This window comes from Schistocerca gregaria, unplaced genomic scaffold (assembly GCF_023897955.1).
Source record: "Schistocerca gregaria isolate iqSchGreg1 unplaced genomic scaffold, iqSchGreg1.2 ptg000261l, whole genome shotgun sequence".
NCBI classification, from domain to species: Eukaryota; Metazoa; Arthropoda; class Insecta; order Orthoptera; family Acrididae; genus Schistocerca; species Schistocerca gregaria.
The window spans coordinates 2956260-2966462 of NW_026061765.1; positions in this window are offsets into that span (position 1 = coordinate 2956260).

Genomic DNA, 10203 nt, shown 5'->3' on the forward strand with positions numbered 1-10203 from the left:
AATTTAAATTGTACTACTTCTTACTAGCTATTACATCAACTTAGAAGCTTCATCTGTGTTCTACTATGGTGCTTTTAGTGTCTCCACATACCGCAGCACGCGACATCGCTTTGCAGACGATAAGTACAACTGTTTCAGAGAGAAGAGCTTCCAATGTGACGATCTGGCTTTAAGTCGATTCGATAACAAATGACGAAAACGGACGGATTTCTCATGTTTTTACTACATATGAACACTTTTCACATTCTCCCGTGCAACTCGGCTGCTAGTCCTCCTTTCATACAGAATCTTAAGGTCCTAGCTCATGTCCAAGGCACCAAAGCCAGCTAAAAGTCAATAATCGATGCCTAAAACTTGAATTGTACTACTTCTTACTGGCTATTACATCAACTTAGAAGCTTCATCTGTGTCCTACTATGGTTATTTTAGTGTCTCTGCATACCACAGCATGCGACATAGCTTTGCAGACGATACGTACAACCGTTTCAGAGAGAAGAGCGGCCAATGTGACGATCTGGCTTTAAGTCGATTCGATAACAAATGACGAAAACGGACGGATTTCTCATGTTTTTACTACATATGAACACTTTTCACATTCTCCCGTGCAACTCGGCTGCTAGTCCTCCTTTCATACAGAATCTTAAGGTCCTAGCTCATGTCCAAGGCACCAAAGCCAGCTAAAAGTCAATAATCGATGCCTAAAACTTGAATTGTACTACTTCTTACTGGCTATTACATCAACTTAGAAGCTTCATCTGTGTTCTACTATGGTGCTTTTAGTGTCTCCGCATACCGCAGCACGCGACATAGCTTTCAGACGATAAGTACAGCCGTTTCAGAGAGAAGGGCGGACAATGTTACGATCTGGCCTTTAGTCGACTCGATAACAAAAGAAGAAAACGGATGGATTTCTCAGGTTAATACTACATATGAACACTTTTCTCATTCTCCCGTGCAACTCGGCTGCTAGTCCTCCTTTCATGCAGATTCTTAAGGTCCTAGCTCATGTCCAAGGCACCAAAGTCAGCTAAAAAGTCAATAATCGATACCTAAAACTTGAATTGTACTACTTCTTAGTGGCTATTACGTCAACTTAGAATCTTCATCTGTGTTCTACTATGGTGATTTTAATGTCTCCGCATACCGCAGCACGCGACATAGCTTTCAGACGATAAGTACAGCAGTTTCAGAGAGAAGGGCGGACAATGTTACGATCTGGCCTTTAGTCGACTCGATAACAAAAGACGAAAACGGACGGATTTCTCAGGTTAATACTACATAATAACACATTTCACATTCTCCCGTGCAACTTTTCTGCTAGTCCTCCTCTCATGCAGATTCGTAAGGTCCTAGCTCATGTCCAAGGCACCAAAGCCAGCTAAAAAGTCAATAATCGATATCTAAAACTTGAATTGTACCACTTCTTACTGGCTATTACATCAACTTAGAAGCTTCATCTGTGTCCTACTATGGTGATTTTAGTGTCTCCACATACCGCAGCACGCGACATAGCTTTGCAGACGATAAGTACAACTGTTTCAGAGAAAAGAGCTTCCAATGTGACGATCTGGCTTTAAGTCGATTCGATAACAAATGACGAAAACGGACGGATTTCTCATGTTTTTACTACATATGAACACTTTTCACATTCTCCCGTGCAACTCAGCTGCTAACTCTCCTTTCATGCAGAATCTTAAGGTCCTAGCTCATGTCCAAGGCACCAAAGCCAGCTAAAAGTCAATAATCGATACCTAAAACTGGTATTGTACTAATTGTTACTGGCTATTACATCATCTTAGAAGCTACATCTGTGTTCTACTATGGTGCTTTTAGTGTCTCCGTATACCGCAGCACGCGACATAGCTTTCAGACGATAAGTACAACCGTTTCGGAGAGAAGAGCGGCCAATGTGACGATCTGGCTTTAAGTCGATTCGATAACAAATGACAAAACCGACGGACTTCTCAGGTTTTTACTACAGATGAACACTTTTCACATTCTCCCGTGCAACTCGGCTGCTAGTCCTCCTTTCATGCAGAATCTTAAGGTCCTAGCTCATGTCCAAGGCACCAGAGCCAGCTAAAAAGTCAATAATGGATATCTAAAATTCCAATTGTACTACTTCTTACTAGCTATTACATCAACTTAGAAACTTCATCTGTGTTCTACTATGGTGCTTTTAGTGTCTCCGCATATCCCAGCACGCGACATAGCTTTCAGACGATAAGTACAACCGTTTCAGAGAGAAGAGCGGCCAATGTCACGATCCGGTTTTAAGTCGATTCGATTACAAATTACGAAAAAGGACGGATTTCTCAGGTTTTTACTACATATGAAAACTTTTTACATCCTCCCGTGCAACTCGGCTACTAGTCCTCCTTTCATGCAGAATCTTAAGGTCCTAGCTCATGTCCAAGGCACCAAATCCAGCTAAAAAGTCAATAATCGATACCTAAAGCTTGAATTGTTCTACCTCTTACTAGCTATTACATCATCTTAGAAGCTTCATCTGTGTTCTACTATGGTGCTTTTAGTGTCTCCGCATACCGCAGCACGCGACATAGCTTTGCAGACGATAAGTACAACCGTTTCAGAGAGAAGAGCGGCCAATGAGACGATCTGGCATTAAGTCGATTCGATAACAAATGACGAAAACGGACGGATTTCTCAGGTTTTTACTACATATGAACACTTTTCACATTCTCCCATGCAACTCGGCTGCTAGTCCTAGTTTCATGCAGAATCTTAAGGTCCTAGCTCATGTCCAAGGCACCAAAGCCAGCTAAAAAGTCAATAATCGATACCTAAAACTTGAGTTGTACTAATTCTTACTGGCTATTACATCATCTTAGAAGCTTCATCTGTGTTCTACTATGGTGCTTTTAGTGTCTCCGCATATCCCAGCACGCGACATAGCTTTCAGACGATAAGTACAACCGTTTCAGATAGAAGAGCGGCCAATGTGATGATCTGGCTTTAAGTCGATTCGATAACAAATGACGAAAACGGACGGATTTCTCAGGTTTTTACTACATATGAACACTTTTCACATTCTCCCATGCAACTCGGCTGCTAGTCCTCCTTTCATGCAGAATCTTATGGTCCTAGCTCATGTCCAAGGCACCAAAGCCAGCTAAAAAGTCAATAATCGATACCTAAAACTTGAGTTGTACTACTTCTTACTGGCTGTTACATCATCTTAGAAGCTTCATCTGTGTTCTACTATGGTGCATTTAGTGTCTCCGCATACCGCAGCACGCGACATAGCTTTGCAGACGATAAGTACAACCGTTTCAGAGAGAAGAGCGGCCAATGTGACGATCTGGCATTAAGTCGATTCGATAACAAATGACGAAAACGGACGGATTTCTCAGGTTTTAACTACATATGAACACTTTTCACATTCTCCCGTGCAACTCGGCTGCTAGTCCTCCTTTCATGCAGAATCTTAATGTCCTAGGTCACGTCCAAGGCACCAAAGACAGCTAAAAAGTCAATAATCTATACCTAAAACTGGTATTGTACTAATTCTTACTGGCTATTACATCATCTTAGAAGCTTCATCTGTGTTCTACTATGGTGCTTTTAGTGTCTCCGCATACCGCAGCACGCGACATAGCTTTCAGACGATAAGTACAACCGTTTCAGAGAGAAGAGCGGCTAATGTGACGATCTGGCTTTAAGTCGATTCGATAACAAATGACGAAAACGGACGGATTTCTCAGGTTTTTACTACATATGAACACTTTTCACATTCTCCCGTGCAATTCGGCTGCTAGTCCTCGTTTCATGCAGAATCTTAAGGTCCTAGCTCATGTCCAAGGCACCAAAGCCAGCTAAAAAGTCAATAATCGATACCTAAAACTTGAGTTGTACTACTTCTTACTGGCTATTACATCAACTTAGAAGCTTCATCTGTGTTCTGCTATGGTGCTTTTAGTGTCTCCACATACCGCGGCACGCGACATAGCTTTGCAGACGATAAGTACAACCGTTTCAGAGAGAAGAGCGGCCAATGTGACGATCTGGCTTTAAGACGAATCGATAACCAATGACGAAAACGTATGGATTTCTCAGGTTTTTACTACATATGAACACTTTTCACATTCTCCCGTACAACTCGGCTGCTAGTCCTTCTTTCATGCAGAATCTTATGGTCCTAGCTCATGTCCAAGGCACCAAAGCCAGCTAAAAAGTCAATAATCGATACCTAAAACTTGAGTTTTACTGCTTCTTACTGGCTGTTACATCATCTTAGAAGCTTCATCTGTGTTCTACTATGGTGCATTTAGTGTCTCTGCATACCGCAGCACGCGACATAGCTTTGCAGACGATAAGTACAACCGTTTCAGAGAGGAGAGCGGCCAATGTGACGATCTGGCTTTAAGTCGATTCGATAACAAATGACGAAAACGGACGGATTTCTCAGGTTTTTACTACTTATGTACACTTTTCACATTCTCCCATGCAATTCGGCTGCTAGTCCTCCTTTCATGCAGATTCTTAAGGTCCTAGCTCATGTCCAAGGCACCAAAGCCAGCTAAAAAGTCAATAATCGATACCTAAAACTTGAGTTGTACTAATTCTTACAGGCTATTACATCATCTTAGAAGCTTCATCTGTGTTCTACTATGGTGCTTTTAGTGTCTCCGCATACCGCAGCACGCGACATAGCTTTCAGACGATAAGTACAACCGTTTCAGATAGAAGAGCGGCCAATGTGATGATCTGGCTTTAAGTCGATTCGATAACAAATGACGAAAACGGACGGATTTCTCAGGTTTTTACTACATATGAACACTTTTCACATTCTCCCGTGCAACTCGGCTGCTAGTCCTCCTTTCATGCAGAATCTTATGGTCCTAGCTCATGGCCAAGGCACCAAAGCCAGCTAAAAAGTCAATAATCGATACCTAAAACTTGAGTTGTACTACTTCTTACTGGCTGTTACATCATCTTAGAAGCTTCATCTGTGTTCTACTATGGTGCTTTTAGTGTCTCCGCATACCGCAGCACGCGACATAGCCTTGCAGACGATAAGTACAACCGTTTCAGAGAGAAGAGCGGCCAATGTGACGATCTGGCATTAAGTCGATTCGATAACAAATGACGAAAACGGACGGATTTCTCAGGTTTTAACTACACATGAACACTTTTCACATTCTCCCGTGCAATTCGGCTGCTAGTCCTCCTTTCATGCAGAATCTTAAGGTCCTAGCTCATGTCCAAGGCACCAAAGCCAGCTAAAAAGTCAATAATCGATACCTAAAACTTGAGTTGTACTACTTCTTACTGGCTATTACATCAACTTAGAAGCTTCATCTGTGTTCTGCTATGGTGCTTTTAGAGTCTCCACATACCGCAGCACTGCGACATAGCTTTGCAGACGATAAGTACAACCGTTTCAGAGAGAAGAGCGGCAAATGTGACGATCTGGCTTTAAGTCGATTCGATAACAAATGACGAAAACGGACGGATTTCACAGGTTTTTACTACATATGAACACTTTTCACAATCTCCCGTGCAACTCGGCATCTAGTCCTCCTTTCATGCAGAATCTTAAGGTCCTAGCTCATGTCCAAGGCACCAAAGCCAGCTAAAAAGTCAATAATCGATATCTAAAATGTCAATTGTACTACTTCTTACTAGCTATGACATCAACATAGAAGCTTCATCTGTGTTCTAGTATGGTGCTTTTAGTGTCTCCACATACCGCAGCACGCGACATAGCTTTTCAGACGATATGTACAACCGTTTCAGAGAGAAGAGATGCCAATGTGACGACCTGGCTTTAAGACGATTCGATAACAAATGACGAAAACGGACGGATTTCTCAGGTTTTTACTACATATGAACACTTTTCACATTCTCCTGTGCAACTCAGCTGCTAACCCTCCTTTCATGCAGAATCTTAAGGTCCTAGCTCATGTCCAAGGCACCAAAGCCAGCTAAAAGTCAATAATCGATACCTAAAACTGGTATTGTACTAATTGTTACTGGCTATTACATCATCTTAGAAGCTACATCTGTGTTCTACTATGGTGCTTTAAGTGTCTCCGTATACCGCAGCACGCCACATAGCTTTCAGACGATAAGTACAACCGTTTCGGAGAGAAGAGCGGCCAATGTGACGATCTGGCTTTAAGTCGATTCGATAACAAATGACAAAACCGACGGACTTCTCAGGTTTTTAATACATATGAACACTTTTCACATTCTCCCGTGCACCTCGGCTGCTAGTCCTCCTTTCATGCAGAATCTTAAGGTCCTAGCTCATGTCCAAGGCACCAGATCCAGCTAAAAAGTCAATAATCGATATCTAAAATTCCAATTGTACTACTTCTTACTAGCTATTACATCAACTTAGAAACTTCATCTGTGTTCTACTATGGTGCTTTTAGTGTCTCCGCATACCGCAGCACGCGACATAGCTTTGCAGACGATAAGTACAACCGTTTCAGAGAGAAGAGCGGCCAATGTCACGATCCGGTTTTAAGTCGATTCATTTACAAATTACGAAAAAGGACGGATTTCTCAGGTTTTTACTACATATGAAAAATTTTCACATCCTCCCGTGCAACTCGGCTGCTAGTCCACCTTTCATGCAGAATCTTAAGGTCCTAGCTCATGTCCAAGGCACCAAAGCCAGCTAAAAGTCAATAATCGATACCTAAAACTGGTATTGTACTAATTGTTACTGGCTATTACATCATCTTAGAAGCTACATCTGTGTTCTACTATGGTGCTTTTAGTGTCTCCGTATACCGCAGCACGCCACATAGCTTTGCAGACGATAAGTACAACCGTTTCAGAGAGAAGAGCGGCCAATGTGACGATCTGGCATTAAGTCGATTCGATAACAAATGACGAAAACGTATGGATTTCTCAGGTTTTTACTACATATGAACACTTTTCACATTCTCCCGTACAACTCGGCTGCTAGTCCTTCTTTCATGCAGAATCTTATGGTCCTAGCTCATGTCCAAGGCACCAAAGCCAGCTAAAAAGTCAATAATCGATATCTAAAATGTCAATTGTACTACTTCTTACTAGCTATGACATCAACATAGAAGCTTCATCTGTGTTCTAGTATGGTGCTTTTAGTGTCTCCACATACCGCAGCACGCGACATAGCTTTTCAGACGATATGTACAATCGTTTCAGAGAGAAGAGGTGCCAATGTGACGACCTGGCTTTAAGTCGATTCGATAACAAATGACGAAAACGGACGGATTTCTCAGGTTTTTACTACATATGAACACTTTTCACATTCTCCCGTGCAACTCAGCTGCTAACCCTCCTTTCATGCAGAATCTTAAGGTCCTAGCTCATGTCCAAGGCACCAAAGCCAGCTAAAAGTCAATAATCGATACCAAAAACTGGTATTGTACTAATTGTTACTGGCTATTACATCATCTTAGAAGCTTCATCTGTGTTCTACTATGGTGCATTTAGTGTCTCTGCATACCGCAGCACGCGACATAGCTTTGCAGACGATAAGTACAACCGTTTCAGAGAGGAGAGCGGCCAATGTGACGATCTGGATTTAAGTCGATTCGTTAACAAATGACGAAAACGGAAGGATTTCTCAGGTTTTTACTACTTATGTACACTTTTCACATTCTCCCGTGCAACTCGGCTGCTAGTTCTCCTTTCATGCAGAATCTTAAGGTCCTAGCTCACGTCCAATGCCCCAAAGCCAGCTAAAAAGTCAATAATCGATACCTAAAACTTGAATTGTACTACTTCTTACTGGCTATTACATCATCTTAGAAGCTTCATCTGTGTTCTACTATGGTGCTTTTAGTGTCTCCGCATACCGCAGCACGCGACATAGCTTTGCAGACGATAAGTACAACCGTTTCAGAGAGAAGAGCGGCCAATGTGACGATCTGGCATTAAGTCGATTCGATAACAAATGACGAAAACGGACGGATTTCTCAGGTTTTTACTACATATGAACACTTTTCACATTCTCCCATGCAATTCGGCTGCTAGTCCTCCTTTCATGCAGAATCTTAAGGTCCTAGCTCATGTCCAAGGCACCAAAGCCAGCTAAAAAGTCAATAATCGATACCTAAAACTTGAGTTGTACTAATTCTTACTGGCTATTACATCATCTTAGAAGCTTCATCTGTGTTCTACTATGGTGCTTTTAGTGTCTCCGCATACCGCAGCACGCGACATAGCTTTCAGACGATAAGTATAACCGTTTCAGATAGAAGAGCGGCCAATGTGATGAACTGGCTTTAAGTCGATACGATAACAAATGACGAAAACGGACGGATTTCTCAGGTTTTTACTACATATGAACACTTTTCACATTCTCCCGTGCAACTCGGCTGCTAGTCCTCCTTTCATGCAGAATCTTAAGGTCCTAGCTCATGTCCAAGGCACCAAAGCCAGCTAAAAAGTCAATAATCGGTACCTAAAACTTGAGTTGTACTACTTCTTACTGGCTGTTACATCATCTTAGAAGCTTCATCTGTGTTCTACTATGGTGCTTTTAGTGTCTCCGCATACCGCAGCACGCGACATAGCTTTGCAGACGATAAGTACAACCGTTTCAGAGAGAAGAGCGGCCAATGTGACGATCTGGCATTAAGTCGATTCGATAACAAATGACGAAAACGGAAGGATTTCTCAGGTTTTTACTACATATGAACACTTTTCATATTCTCCCAGGCACGTCAGCTGCTAGTCCTCCTTTCATGCAGAATCTTAAGGTCCTAGCTTATGACCAAGTCACGAAAGCCAGCTAAAACGTCAATAATCGATACCTAAAACTTGAATTGTACTACCTCTTACTGGCTATTACATCAACTTAGAAGCTTAATCTGTGTTCTACTATGGTGATTTTAGTGTCTCCACATACCGCAGCACTCGACATAGCTTTGCAGACGATAAGTACAACCGTTTCAGAGAGAAGAGCGGCCAATGTGACGATCTGGCTTTAAGACGATTCGATAACCAATGACGAAAACGTACGGATTTCTCGAGTTTTTACTACATATGAACACTTTTCACTTTCTCCCGTTCAACTCGGCTGCTAGTCCTCCTTTCATGCAGAATCTTAAGGTCCTAGCTCATGTCCAAGGCACCAAAGCCAGCTAAAAATTTAATAATCGATACCTTAAACTTGAATTGTACTACCTCTTACTGGCTATTACATCAACTTATAAGCTTCATCTGTGTTCTACTATGCTGCTTTTAATGTCTCCGCATACTGCAGCACGCGACATAGCTTTGCAGACGATAAGTGCAACCGTTTCAGAGAGAAGAGCGCCCAATGTGACGATCAGGCTTTAAGTCGATTCGATATCAAACGACGAAAACGGACGGATTTCTCAGGTTTTTACTACATATGAACACTTTTCACATTCTCCAGTGCAACTCGGCTGCTAGTCCTGCTTTCATGCAGAATCTTAAGGTCCTAGCTCATGTCCAAGGCACCAAAGCCAGCTAAAAAGTCAATAATCGATACCTAAAACTGGAATTGTACTACTTCTTACTGGCTATTACATCAACTTAGAAGCTTCATCTGTGTTCTACTATGGTGCTTTTAGTGTCTCCACATACCGCAGCACGCGACATAGCTTTCAGACGATAAGTACAACCGTTTCAGAGAGAAGAGCGGACAATGTTACGATCTGGCCTTTAGTCGACTCGATAACAAAAGACGAAAACGGACGGATTTCTCAGGTTAATACTACATATGAGCACATTTCACATTCTCCCGTGCAACTTTTCTGCTAGTCTCCCTGTCATGCAGATTCGTAGGGTCCTAGCTCATGTCCAAGGCACCAAAGCCAGCTAAAAAGTCAATAATCGATACCAAAAACTTGACTTGTACTACTTCTTACTGGCTATTACATCAACTTAGAAGCTTCATCTGTGTCCTACTAAGGTGATTTTAGTGTCTCCACATACCGCAACACGCGACATAGCTTTGCAGACGATAAGTACAACCGTCTCAGAGAGAAGACCGGCCAATGTGACGATCCGGCTTTAAGTCGATTCGGTAATATATGACGATAACGAACGGATTTCTCAGGTTTTTACTACATATGAACACTTTTCACATTCTCCCATGCATCTCGGCTGCTAGTCCTCCTTTCATGCAGAATCTTAAGATCCTAGCTCATGTCCAAGGCACCAAAGCCAGCTAAAAAGTCTATAATCGATACCTAAAACTTGACTTGT